The sequence below is a fragment of the Acipenser ruthenus genome, chromosome 39 (assembly GCF_902713425.1).
Source record: "Acipenser ruthenus chromosome 39, fAciRut3.2 maternal haplotype, whole genome shotgun sequence".
Classification (NCBI taxonomy): Eukaryota; Metazoa; Chordata; class Actinopteri; order Acipenseriformes; family Acipenseridae; genus Acipenser; species Acipenser ruthenus.
Window position 1 is genome coordinate 4,765,626 of NC_081227.1, and position 15,290 is coordinate 4,780,915.

Consider the following 15,290-nt stretch of genomic DNA (forward strand, 5'->3'; position numbering starts at 1 on the left):
ACGAATGCAGTAACTGGAATCAAATTTTGACACAATGTAGGTTTCAATGACAGCTAAACCATATTAGTGTTGTGTAAGACTGTGTTTTATTACTAGTATAACATTTTAACATACCGGTATATCAACTCAGTACACAGTGTTTTAATTTAAAACTGTTACGAATGTCTGAATGATCCATTTATACTTTACACACAAGCGCAGTCTGCATACAGATCATTGTCGAGAAGCAAAGAGAACACACCATGAAAATGGTCATTCGTTTATGTGTAAGTGACATGCTAATACATTTTCAGGAAGTATTGTACTCTGAAACAGCCCCGTTTATTTACATTTTATAAAAGTTAATTTCCTAGTGCAAATATTAAGAAGGCCATGTCCTCGCTGTTTGAGCTCCTGAAGCGAGAGAAAGAGAGAGAGAGAGCTCCGCTCGCTCCTCCTCTACATCTGCCCCTGATGGTATCTCTCCTGTTCTCATTATAAGGAACGCCAGGAGAGTGATTGCTTCCGCTATAACATTTGTATTTGTCAGTGCCTGGCTCAAGGTCGAGACATGCCTGGGATGTGCCGGTTCAGAATTCGGATGACCCTAATCTAGTGAATTAGACTCTTGCGAAGATTAATTGCAACTCTGCCCACCTTGCATGGATTGTGTACACAATGTACATTTTCACAACATTTCCATTTCTTATCTGTTCAACCCTTTAACAGCATGTGGCCTGACGCATGGTACAAAATTACTCGGCCTAATCATTTGAAGGACATCCTTGTGTAGAAATGGGAAAATTAGCAACATACAGATGATGAAAATGTATATTAATGAACCAACTCTTTTTCTAAAGCTGAAGGAACACAAAGCCACTTTGTGGCTTGGAACTTGGTTTCAGGGGACAGGTTTCAGGCGACTGCATGGGAGGGGAGACTAGGTCAGCTAGGTCTCCCGGTCACCTGGTTTCAAGCCACATGATGAAATTGCAGAGTGTGTGAATATAAGACACCTTCAGTAATTCAAATAGAACTGAGACTAGGAGAACTATACCTCCAAACAGCACATGCAAGTCTATTGTGTTCCTATTTCTCTACTGGGTCAAATATTTGAATATTGGAACTAACACTGCTTGAAATATATTCAGGAGGCAAAAATGCGTTAGTTCTTACAGCAGGATTGCAAATGCAAAGTATACCAATGCATAAATAAAGAATACATTCTACTGCACAGAAGAGAGTTTACCTACTTTGTATATCAGCTAATTTGATGAAGACACTAGCTGAATGATTTGTCTGCTTGACTTTGTGCCTGATGACATTGTGATTACGGATGAACAATTTAATGAAGTACTGGGTTTTATTTTACTCCTGATAGATTTCCTTATTGCAGCCCGATACTAGTTATGCATTAGAATTAACAGAGTTAATGTAAAACCGGAAGAAACTGCAGTAAAAGGAGATTACAGCACCTCCAGACATACATTAAAATGTAATTAAACGTCACTTACATCAGTAGTCAATGCTCTTAATTTCTCCAAAACCCGTGCTTTTTGGGTCTTCATCTAGTCTCAAGAGTATTTGGAGGATGAGGCATTAATGATAATCTCCCTCAGCACCAAGTTCAATTCTTATTATGCACAGAGATGTAACAGTGCACTCCCTTTCAAAGTCCCAATAATGAACACTTCAATCAGACAAAAAACGTTTGAATTCCAGGGATCAGCTTGTTGAAGAACTCTCTTGCAGTCTCCCTCAGGCCAGCGTATTCAAAAACATTTTCAACAAACTGCCTTTTAATCATTTGAATTTAGTAGGCTGTCTCAATTGTCTACATATATATATATATATATATATATATATATATATATATATATATATATATATATATATATATATATATTATTAAAACGTTTGGGGTGCTGGTAAGATACAAATGCAGTGGTATATAATCAATATAAGATCCAAGTATATAGTTCTTATCTAAACAATATAAACAAATCCATTGAAATAATTTGGATTAAGGGATATAGATTCACATGCTCCTTGCAGAATGATCAGCTGCAGACACAGTTCAGAAGGGGTTGACTTGATTCATACCCTAACTGTAAATCCCAAAGCTATTCATGAAGATGAAACGAAAGGGCTAGATAAATCATTCCCTAAAGTTATGCACCACTTTTGTACAGTGATTAGTGAAGTCAGGAGCAAATTCTCATTAATTAAATCTTGCTTAATATGCAAGATACTGATGGATGCTACCAGTTTCACTACAGCAGCTCAGAAAATCATGCATTGCATCTAAATAATGATTTCCCTAGCTCTGGTGCCCTGTTTTGCATTATTTCTAACACTGTTTTCTTTTTTGCTTTTTCTAGTACAATGCCTGTTACTTTTTTTGTGTTTTCTGTAAAAGCTGCAGATACAGCACCTCAAGCAGAAAAGCTAGACAGTCTGTCTTTTTTTTTTTTTTTCAGACGCCTTTATCCAAAGCGACTTACAGAGACTAGGGTGTGTGAACTATGCATCAGCTGCAGAGTCACTTACAATTACGTCTCACCCGAAAGACGGAGCACAAGGAGGTTAAGTGATTTGCTCAGGGTAACACAATGAGTCAGTGGCTGAGGTGGGATTTGAACCGGGAACCTCCTGGTTACAAGCCCGTTTCTTTAACCACTGGACCACACAGCCTCCTGTCTTCATATCTCTGTCAAATCTCCGGGGGTATAAACCATTGGACTGAATCGTGTTTTTAAGACCATTCTGACCTCCCACTTGATGAACCCCTATTAGTCCGAGTGATCCCCGTGTGAGGCTTGGTGAGGAACTGCCATCAAGACCAGCCAGTCAGTGTTCCTACAGTTGTATTATAATAATACTAATTCTGCAACTTAACTGGATTCCCTCCCACTTTGAGAAGGAAACCGCATTGCACTGATCTCCTTGCAACGTTTTCCCCACGCTCCATGTGTTCTGAAATCACCCATCCTGTAAAGTCTCTTTTCCGTGGGTACTTCAATGCTGAAGTGCACCAGAGTGTGTCAGACGCATCAATGTGCCATATCATTTTCTGACAAGCTTTGGGATGCGTACCCCATTCTCACGAGGTACCACTTTCTGGCCCTACACCGGTTCTAGAGATACTGATAATGCAGTAAATGTGAACCCACTGTGATATGCAATATACTGTTTGTTGAACTGTAAACACATGCTGGGCTTTTCTTTATTAAACACTTACGTAAGTAACAAGCATGAAACTGGTTAACAAGTTTTCCAATTCCCCGACAATCGCTGGCCATTAGCCAACCAGCTGCAGCAGGTGGGATTCCCAGCAGGGCAAAGTAAAGTTCATGCAGAGTTTGTGATTCTCATCACCGTGAATCTGCACAGCCCCTGAAAGCACAAGCTTGTCAATTAGCTAAACTGATTTTTTACAGTATTGGATTTAAGATACTCCTGCTTATATAATTCAATTTGACCCTGATGTGCAAGGCGAGCGAGGCAGCCGCCTAAGGCCCCCACCCCAGGGGGCCCCACACTCAACCAGACTGCCATGAGATTTAATGTGTTTGTTATGTGTGCGCAAAACGCTGTATCTGCAGCTCATCATGTCGGCACCTCGCAAGTCCTATGAAAATGCTCCAGTACATGCATGAAAACAGATTAGCAAATTTGCATGAAAATGTGCATGCCATACTGTTCAATGAGAGCGAAGTTGCCAAGAATTTAAAATACTAGAAAAATGTATTTCTAATTTATGTTCTAACCTGATTTAGAACGTAAAATACAAAAAGCATTTGATAATACCCAGGGGTTAATTTGTAAGAATGTTTTTGTAAAAAGTGGCATTGCACACAGTTTCAAGTGTCAAAGAGTTATTTTCTTTTTTAGTATTATTACTTATTTTTCTGCCTAGTTATTCAGAACCCACTTATAGTCGGGCATTGCAGTATTTCTCAATAGGGCTACTGAGACATGGTAATTTTAGAAAAAGTTAATACATGATATGTTTGAAGTAGACTGGATGTGGAGTGCTTTGAAGTTGTGAATTATTTAAAATGATAAAGTCTAACAAACAAACTGAAACAAGTACTATTTATAACTGTATCTTAATGTTAGTATATGTAGGTGCATATGATTTCATGATGCATTGGTATACTAACTAAGATAGGTTGTTCCTGTATCATGCACTTGATGTTCTGGACCCCACACTTAATCATCACCGCCTAGGGCTCCACACAGCCTCAGGCTGGACCTGCTGATGTGTCTCTCCCTGTCTTTTCTTTCATTATTATTTTCTTCAAAAACACTAATTGAGCAAAGCGGTGGTTCAGGCAGGAAACTCACTTTTAGCCTCAGATCAAATGACGTAAACATCAAACATATTTTAGGTGCTTCCAATATCAGAACAAATCATTTCCATCCAAAAGCTAGAATTATATTTGTCATCCCATAAGCGATACGTCCAATGAGCAGCAAGGAAGGGAGTTTATCTTCCCTCAATCCATTACGTCTCCGCTGTGCACCAGAGTTCACCTCCTCCTTCCCAGCCGCCTCCACCTGCTTTTTTTGCTTCGTCTAAAGTGAAGAGTAGCTATCTTGCCCCCTTGCCCATGGCTTATCTGCGAGCTAATTTATGGGAAGGGGTACCTCAAAAGACAAGGCCAAAAGCCAAAGAATGTAGTGTGAAAATATAATGTAGTAGTGTTGTCTAGTCTAAGCTTTAATAAATAATCTATCGTGTGAGTTTCCTGACTGAACTGTGATTATGAAAATGTGTCCCTCAGTAGCCTCAGTCTAGCTTTAACAGTAGATGTTTCATGCCTTTAAAAAACACCTTTGTGCAAAAACTATAACAAAGCAAATCAATTGCATTGATTGTTTAATGGTGTATGCAAAACTGCTGGTGCTGCACTTAATAACTATTCTGGAAAGCATGACGTATGTTTTTTAACACTGTGATGGCACGCCTGTAGGCATCAGAAATGAAATTACTACAAGCACTTCCTGCATTTGAAACCCCAACCACCACATCAGTATCATGATTGTTGCTGATCCCGTTGTTGTTAGATCCTTCGAATGAACATGTCAAATGTTAGCACTGGGACCAATATCCGAAAATTGCTTGAAATGCATTCTTTGGCAAAACTAACCATGGTTTGTGTTCGTTCATATTACAGAACTTTTAAATGACGATATCAAAAAGATATTGTGCAAAGGAAAGCCAATGAATACATTACTTCTGAACTGTTTAATACATATCCTATTTCTCTCCTTTCTTCAATAAGTGATTTGATGCGTTTTCAGGTTTATTTTCTACTTCAGATCTTTTTTTTTATTTTTGTTTACTATAATAAACGAAAATGTTCAGCATGATAATCCTCATTAGTACTAGCATTAAAAAGTGTAAAACTGATTCATGCTCCCAAAGATTCTGATCGTCTTAGTAACTGGCGATAAAGAAAGTAGAAATACTAAAAGAAACTTATTTAAGTCACAGCTGCATAAGCGATTCTCTAGATTAAAAGTAAAAATGTTTGACATGGGTTAAAGACATCTCTTTAAATCCCCAGTTTGTGATTCATTGCCCTAAGTGTAAATCCTTCCCCTGGACAGAACTAACATGTGAACATGCTCTGCAGTATTAGGTAGCGTATTACAAGCAGCAATAAGGAAGCCTGCTGAGTAGCATGCCGAGCAAAATTCAATTCAAAGATCATTCACTTGGCTAGACATTAATATCCCAGGAACGTGCATTATGTAGTTATCAAACTTCTCCTTGCTTTCTCAATCCATTAGCTAACCCCAGGGAGACGTGTAGAGGAGCTCAAAACAAACTCTGCATCAACAGAATGCTCTCTAAATAAAATCAGGGCTACTTTATTTTCTGTTGCTTCAATCTGGATCATATATAATTGCCTCAGACTGGCTTTGCGGTATCTTGGCTGTCTAGAAGGTATATTATTATACATTGCTAAGCTGTCCTCAAAAGCGTTATTTTAACCCATTAAGTACCATTGTCCTCATTTGAGGACATACTACTTTGTAATTTTCTGGAGCATTTTTAACTGACATCTACCTGTTATTTGAATTTTCTCTATAACTATGTTATGATAACTTACTTTCATTTTGTTAATCGCAAAAGTCTAAATGTTTTTTCACATTACATAAATACAGCTTGTGTTCTGATTTTTTTCAATGAATTTAATTTGGTACTTAATGGGTTTTAAAAAAGCCTCAAGCTTCCCTGTGCTTTGCCACAAGGTTAATATGCTTTAGGCCCAACACAAGGCATTCAGAAATGACATGTCCAGATGACACGAAGAGGCTTTAGTTTTGCCAGAATATCTTGGTGTATTAATTAGAGGACAAGGTTATGGGATGAAAGTAAGAAGAAAGGGGCAGCAGTGTGGAGTAGTGGTTAGGGCTCTGGACTCTTGATTGGAGGGTCGTGGGTTCAATCCCTAGTAGGGGACACTGCTGCTGTACCCTTGAGCAAGGTACTTTACCTAGATTGCTCCAGTAAAAACCCAACTGTATAAATGGGTAATTGTATGTAAAAATAATGTGATATCTTGTAACAATTGTAAGTCGCCCTGGATAAGGGCGTCTGCTAAGAAATAAATAAAAAAATAAAAAAGTGCAGGAAGATTACAACTATGCCTCTAAAAGAAACCATTGAGTAGGGCTGCTTATTGATTACTTCATTCCAGGGATAAATAATATTATCACCTCACTCGCAACATAATCGCCCTGCACTGTCCTCTATCATTGTCATTAGCTTGTGCACAATCCATGTGAATGGGGAACAATTAGGTCAAATTTCAGCAGCGTGTACAGTTTAACCTTTCTCCATAATGCCAGCCTTTCAGAACAGGGGTGGACCTGCAATCAGCTAGGAGATGTGGCTGAGTTTACTGGAGATCTTAGAGAACGAGAGCCAGGCCATAAAACACTGTGCTCTCTGACCATTGGGATTCTTCCTGAATTCGTTCTTTCCAAACTGAAAGCCAATTGTTTTGTGCAAACTTAAAGGTGTAGGGAAGGGGTGCAGAATTCCACTCCTCCAAGGGTAGAGCCCTCTGATCTTTGGTTCAGTTCGCTAATTTAAGGTACAGATGAGACAATCTAATTTCCTGGTCTTAATCAGTTAAACATATTTAATGAGGACACTGGAACTTAATGCATTTTCAAATGGGTTTGCATCTGCAGTAAAATATTGCATAGAGATAGCCAACTGCAAATTTCAGTCAGTTAGTGTTTTTATAAAAAGTCTAACGCTGGCACACTGTGTATCACACAATGGCATGAAGATCTGCAGCCAGGTATGTTTCAGGATGTCCCCTAGAGGTCATGACTTTTAAGACTGTTCCTCATGAAACACCAGCTCAGGTCAGGAAACACATGCAATAGATTATCTAATAAAACACACTAGACAGAGCTGCTACATTTGACATATTTTCACACTTCTTTCTTTGGCCTCGTCTTTCGAGGTACCTCTGCCCATAAATTAGCTTGCAGATAAGTGGAGAGGCTGATCGGATGGAAGCCATGGGCGGGGGGGGGGGGGGAGGGTTGATAGCAGCCCTGCCCCGTTAGATGGGACGTAATGGATTGAGGTAAGATATAAATCCTTGCCGATCATTGGACGTATTGTTTATCGAAGGACAAATAAGATACTAGCTATTCGATTAACGAATTGCTTGATGTTTATGTGATTTGATCCAAGGTGAAAGTGAGTTCCCTGCCTGAACCACTGTTTTGATGACGTAATTAGTGTAGTGTTGAATCCAGAAGTACCTGCAGCATTGCTGCTTCTATCAGCTCCTATCAAAGAGGCTCCACGTGGGTAGACAGGGGCTTACAATACACTTCCCTGTCATTGTTATTTATTTTTCTTGGTAATCCCTTCACAAGTGCACCCTACTGTTAAATATGAAACAGCCAGATACATTAAGCTGCAGTGCATTGACAGCTGTTTTGATGGAACAGTATTAGCAAATCTTCAAAAAATTGCTGCTGGTAGACATGCTGTTGATGAGTACATGTAACAGCATTCCTGATGATGGGATAATACCATGCCGTCAGCTGCGTTGCTTTCCTTATTAATTGGGAGCGACCAATATGCATTTTATATTGGCTTGTAACATATTTAAATGTCCTTTCTTGTAAAGTACAGTAGAGTGTACCAAAGGCTGAACAACACAGAATTGTATACTAGTTAGCATTCAGAACATCTTCACAAAGGTTACATAGCACTGCCCAATCCTTCATAATGTCTTTGAAAACGACATGTAGACTGTATAAGTACTCATATTGTGTCAAACCAAACGTACTTTATTTGACAATTCAGCATTTCAAGTGCATGCATGTGACTCGTACTCACTGAAACGTTTACTGAAATTGCTGAGGTCGATTAAATAAGACCATTTTGTGGCATTGCAGTTACACATTTGAATGCTTGTATGCATGTAAATGAATGATTATCCACATAATTACACACAGTTACAGTGTCTATATGAAGGCATTATGAATGAGATGTAGCATCCGATTCAAGTGAAGCGTTACAAATATAATAAACAAAATAATATTTGCATTCATTGAAGGATGCTGCAGTGAGAGCCCAGAAAATGACCCCAATGTGTGCTTTAGTGTCTGTACTGAAATTCTACAGCATGTGAGAAGAGCCGTGCTGGGTGAAGCATCACCAGGGATTAACCAGATGCTGCTGGTTTTTCAGGATACAACATATTGGAATATCCAGGGAGGGAGCACAGCCAGCTTGATTCTGCACACACCGTAGCAAAAGGTCTGCTCTAAACCATCCCGAGGCAGTCTCCTACCCAAGCTTGTCGGAAGCAAATTGAATGTGCAGCAGCATTACAAGTGAGCTGATGGCAAAGGGAGTTGCGTGAGCACAACGTGTGCGATTCTGAATGTGTTGAGAGATAGGGGGCTGCCAATATTTACAACCACTTTCAAAGAACATGGACTCTTTGTATCCTGGGATTCATATTGTTTGTGCGTAATGCAATAGGAAAGAGTAAAGGTAAAGTGTATGATATTTTAATGCGCTAAAAAAAGGTTATGTGTGTAGAAATTAAGCCAACAAACCGGAGACTCATATATACACAAACTCCACCTACTGGACATTAAAGATTCTACTGCAAAGCTACATTTGCTAAGCCTTTAGGGAAGCAGGGAAGAAAATGAATGGTGTGTGGAACTGAAAGTAAATTTGCACGTTCTCTCTTACTGAATCTCAGCAAATGGAATAAATGAAATGTACCTTAAATCTTTATGAAGTTCACATCAGTGTAAGAGTTATGTGTGAGCCGACAAGTTGTTCAGTATTTAAATTGAAAATTGCGGAATGGATGTGACTTGAATGCAGCATTGCCTGCTTCACTGAAACTAAAGTGCTTGTAGTTTTGGATTACATCGTAAGACAGATAGTGAAATAAACAGGGAGCTCTGGAGTTTGCATACATACATGCATAGCTTTATACTAAAATAATACAAATGTCAAGTTTGTCTTATTTTTATGATGTATACTGTATATAAATCTGCTTAGTTATTCACCACACTATGTCCAGAACAATATCAATGTTTGCTGATTCAATTCCCTGATACCCCATGTTCCTCAAGTAAAGACTTACAGGTCTGGCCAAAAGTTTTACATCGCCTTATAGAATTAACAAATGTAGCTTCATAAAGTCGAATGAAACTTGCTGAATAATGTTACGTTAACATCTTGAATTACATACCACTTTGTAGTTTTCCCATAACGAAAAACTTAACAAATTTAACATGATATAGTGTACTACAATTCCGGCTTCCGGTAGACTTTCGCAATATCATTTTGTAGTTTCTTTGGTAACATTTATTATTATTATTATTATTATTATTATTATTATTATTATTATTATTATTATTATTATGTTTTAATCCTAAAATTCTCGACGAGGCAAAACGTTTGGCCATAGCTGTAGATAGGTAGTCCCAAGTTTTCTCTGCATCTGTTCAGGCACAGCACCATCTCCCTTCTGATTTCAGATCTTTTACATTACATTACCTTCAAAATGAACCCAGCTGCCTACATCTACTATCATTCAACAGCCTCCTCCCTGATCACTGCCTCTGCAGCCGGGCATCACACACCATTAACTCCAGCACACAGGAGCCATTTGTTTTTAACCTACCTCTAAAGCAGGGGTTTTTAACCCGGGGGTACATGTACCCCTGGGGTACTTCTAATGGTCATAGGAGGTACGCAGGACAACTCAGAAATGCAAAAAATAAAAATGAAAGTAAAAGAAAGTAATGATCTTGAATTTTTTTTTACTGTAGTATATATTATCTCTAAACCACTGTGCATGTATATTTCATTTTTGTTTAGTGACGCATAGGTTACATTCTGACTATGGTTTCAAAAGCATCATCCACCTGTACGCATGCCTGGTTTAGATTGAGTGGATTTCCACTCTGATATTAGGGTGGGTGAAGCAGGTGTCTGGTGATTCTGCCTACTCTATGGAGTGCTCTGCTCAGAGTGCTCTGTGCTGCCCATGAACTTTGCAGTTTTCAGCTCTTTCGTTTAATTGAATACTAAGCTGTGAAGTACAATCTTTCTGCAAGTATAAATGCTCCGATAAACATAAATAATAATCACAATACTCGTACTTGAAGGGGTTTTGTTTTATGTATTAGGCATGGCTGCATTTTAGTAACAGCAATAGCGTGTGGCTGAATTTGTTTTCGGTGTTTGTTTTCGGTATACTGTACATCCAGATTAACCTGTGTGTCGAGTCAAAAATTGACACATTTCTTATTTGCAAAAGAGAAAAACGAAGGAAGAAAACATAAGTCTACAGAAAGCTATACAGAGTATGTTTGGATCATTTGTATGCTGGTTTTAATACAATGTCAGTTAGTTGTTACAGTTTTTTTCTTGAGGTTAATGTTTTTGATGTTGTAAGCATTTTAAATGTCACACAATTATGCTGAGATGGGAAGTAAATTGTAACTCGATAAACATTTACAGTGCAGACCATTTTGGATTCTTTATAATAACTTTGCAGAATAGAAAGCGAACACGTGTGTTTCCGAAGAGATTCCCAAATAATGTCTTGTGATTCTGTGCATCCAAAGACTTGTAATTAAAAGTTTTAAAAATGACTGCTTGGTATACATTTGTTAATCAGATGATTCTACATTTTATTGCAACGGTTTAGCCGTTCAGTTGAGCGAACATACATGTAAAGGTGTATGTGAGCTAAAACCTCCAGACAGAAGGGGTACCGTTTTTAAAAGGGTTTCAAACCAGTGCTCTGCAGAACAACCCTGTATTGACAAGGAAAGGAAAACGGGCCCTTGACCACCAAATGCAATCAATTCCAGACACTGCACTCCTCCTTTCATTGCAAGCCAACAGATTAAATGGAAATGCAGATATCACAGCCATACAGAGAGTTTACATCTTAAAGCCTGAGAACCCTTTGCTAAAGCTGCTTCCACTGATTTTAACATCGAAGACTGGTCTTTATAAGAGTGTACCATAGTAAAAAAATATAGTGTAATAATGCACAGTGAAAGCATGGTAAAGCATGGGCAAGCACAGTAAAAAATAAGGACTATGGTAAATGTATAGTATAACCATGAGAAAACTGCAAACTCACAGTAAAAGGTAAAACTGCAATGAATGCATTAGCTCTTAAAGTCTGCAACACTGCTTCTGATAATGATCCTATTTTCTAAGCCATTAGCCGATTATTTCTCTTACAATTTAACTCTTTCATTATGTATTTCTCATAACTTCAAATTCAGATTAAAAGCATTTTAGTTTGCAAGGTGTTGGTATCATCAAACAGAGGTTTCTCATCATCATCATAAGGGATGTTCAGTACTGTAACTGTCAATTAGCTTGGAGTTTTCCAAATTAAACCAAAGCGTACAGACACTCTCCTATTCCATGCAACGCTGTAGACATTAAAATGTGTCTGTAAAGAAAAAAAAATGCTTACTCCAACAGCACAGCAGATTAAAATTTGCCTCCAGAAGTCTGTGTATCTCTGTGTCCAGTAATAGGATTATTCAGAGGCCTCGCGTCTCCCTCGGATGAAAGCTCCAGTGTGATTTGCAAAGCTAATTTTAGAGGCGGCACAGGAAGGCTAGGCATTTGTTTAGAAGGGGGAACTTTAACCTCAGATGTCAGCAAATTTTCTAATCTGTCAGGATGAATGATGGTCCGCTGGAATAAACTGCATTGGCCTTCTCCTCGCTGGATTCTAAAATAAATACTGGCTTTCAGAGAGCCATGGAAATATAAACCTTTATAGGAATATTTCCATTCTGTGGAAAGATCGAAACAAACCCCAAATGGAGAACGCCGAGCTGCAGACTAGTGATGACGTGAGTGCCAAACCTGCAAGGTGTCGCATGTTGGGCTTTTGGAGACTCTCCAGATCTTAAAGATTATTTGAAAAAAACAACACAAACAATCAAGAAGTCGCATGCGTGCTCAGTGAAGCTCAATTCACCATCCTTGGGCTAACAATGTTCTTGTTCTTGCTTTTAATTGACGGCGCCTTCTTTGTAAAAAAAATAATAATAATTCTAGTAAAACATATACCGTATGCTCTATGAAATGGGTGAAATCAATCCAAATCTCAGCGTCCGAATCATTTCCCCGTTCATTTGTGTGCAGTGTTTCTCCATTAGAAATTGGAATGGTACAATGAGAATGTTACATTTTCGTTAAAGTAACATATGCTTTGATTGAATAGCACTAGGGAACAGGCTAATAACATGGTTGATGATCATTTTTTATTGAATTCAGCACAGAGTTGTAATGCATAACAAGAGTCTATTTTAATTATCTTAATACAACCGCCCTTTAAATCAGTATTAATCCTGCTAGGTTATTCTCCAGTATTAACATTACTGCATGCAAAAAATAAATTCACAGATTAGACCATTAAAACAGACCCCCCAAGTTATGTGTCAGCATGCAAGCTCTGCAAACAAAACAAAGGTTCAAGTTATTTAAGACTGGTAACAATCAGGAAAGGACATTAGGTTTGATGTTCTTTGTCCATAATTATAAAACCCTCAATAGTGATTATTTAGAAATACTAAAAATAAACTTAATACAATGACACCTGTTTCAAAATCTTTCTCAATGTCTTCACAGTTAAAACAATAACCAGAAATAATGTACAGAATTCTAACAGCAATGACGTAATGATTTCGGATGGAATGGGCAAATGATTTAGTAAATCTTCAGTAGTCATTAGCAGATGGAGCTCCAACACGGGTATTCCAGATGCCTTTACTGCATCTGTTTCTACAGACACACACTATTATTGCAAGCTTACTTCGAAGAGTAAATCAATTCAATCCTTCAGCAACTTGAATTAACACCTCCACAAAGCATTTTACAACTAGAAATAAAGAACAGCTGTTTTGTGTATAGTCTGAGAATACAGCTCTTTGAAACGGAACATTGTCAAAATCAAAAATCAGGACAAAGGTGTCAATGGGCCTAAAATGATTAGCGATTTTTGTTTCTTGACTTCCATTTAACTTCTCCGCAGTCTTTAGAAGCACATTGCTTTACCTTGAACACCATTGTTTTTATTTATTTTTTTATGGACATGACTCAAAGAATAGACACTGGGATACAAGGTTTAGTTTATCACTGAATCATCCTCAAAAAAAAGAAATTCACGAAGCACGGTTTTGTTATGATACATTAATGTTTCACTTTCCACAGATCCTCTGTCAGTAGAACTGCAAAACAAATTTCTTAAAAGAGAAACAGCAGACTCTGCAACCACTGTAGTCTAAACGGTCGTGTAATTGTGTGCATTTACAGTTTCTCAAGGACTGCATACTGCCATCTCAGATCTGGATTCAAGGCTTGAATTAAACTCGTAATATAATTATTCTCTCTTTTAGGTCTGACCTTTTCCTATTTCTTAATTTTACCTTTCCCAGAACAACTAGAAATGCCATCCTGCCTGCAATCTATAGCACTGAAAATGCTCCTTTATGAACAAGAAGAGTTTCCAAGCTCTCAATCGAAGGCTCCGTTACTGAAACACTTTTCTGTCCTCACAGTGAAAGACTGACCTGTGTCTGATATCATTTATTCCATTTGAGTTTTAAAAATTGCTTTCCATATTTTATGTATACTCTGTGAGCACTCTTTTGTACCTATCTGGGTCAGGGGTGTCCAATGCCTGCACTTATCTCACTTAATTTGACTTATTTAGCCATTTCTATTTCTGTGGCTTGGCTTGACTAAACGCTTCATCAGTTTGGTGCACAGCTGATTGATTTTAAAGTTGGAATTCTATAGGGTATGGAAAAAGGAAACTTACATACATCAGATATAAAATGGCAGTGCTGCACATCGTGGCTTGGGGTACTGTACCTAGCTCAGGATCAATTCTCCAACAATATCAAAAGGGATATTTCATCTATATCTACATTTCATTAATATTCAATTTCTTACCTCTTCCTAACCCCCAGTGGCCATTTCTAAAAACGTCCACTGAGAAATATTTAGGAGTCTTTTCAGAAGCCAATGAATAGAAAAAAGCAACAATAGAAGAATATACAAAACACAAATCATTTCTTATACAGCTAAGAAATTACATATTTTGTTAAAGTAGACGGTACTGCTTAAAGTAACTATTTGAAACCTGTTGTGATCACTGCTGGGGTTTGCAACTCAGAACAATGGGGTAATGAGAGGACACTTAAAATTGGTAACACATTAAATGAACTGGTTTACAGCAAGGCCACAGTTCCTGATTTAGGTCCTGTAACCTCCCTGATCCCTGCCTTACAATCAAGTGAGTCACATCATGATTCACCGTGGGCAATTACTGTGAACAAGTGAGAGATGAAACACAGACAAGCTAAGAACCTTTTTATTTTGGTTGGCATCTTGTCAACTTGAACTAGATAAATAAATACAATTTTCAAAATCTTCATTCCTTCACATGGTATTTTCCATCTCGGTTCCCAAGGCTTGCTTGAACAGTAAGCAACGGTTTGAATTCATTTTAAACACAGGCAGTGGATTTACTGCTGATGGCTGTGTTTTTCTTTCCCCGTGCTGCTATCTCAGATCAGGTCTGAGTCAGCTGGGATTAGTCTCATCAGTTCACCGCTGAATCGTGCAAAAAAGATGGGATTCCTTTTAGAAAAGAATTTAAAATGAGACCATTTATAAAACCTCCTTTTGTTCCTGGACTCGCATGTAAAGCACAGTCTATTAAAACCCACCCTGCAATACA

The 15,290-nt window shown here is 38.1% G+C and overlaps 1 protein-coding gene across 1 annotated transcript in view; it reads right to left on the reverse strand.

Moving 5' to 3' along the window:
* LOC117397092 (neurotrimin-like) overlaps positions 1-15,290 on the reverse strand; it is a 237,590-nt gene that overhangs the window by 212,953 nt on the left and 9,347 nt on the right. The window lies entirely within an intron of this gene.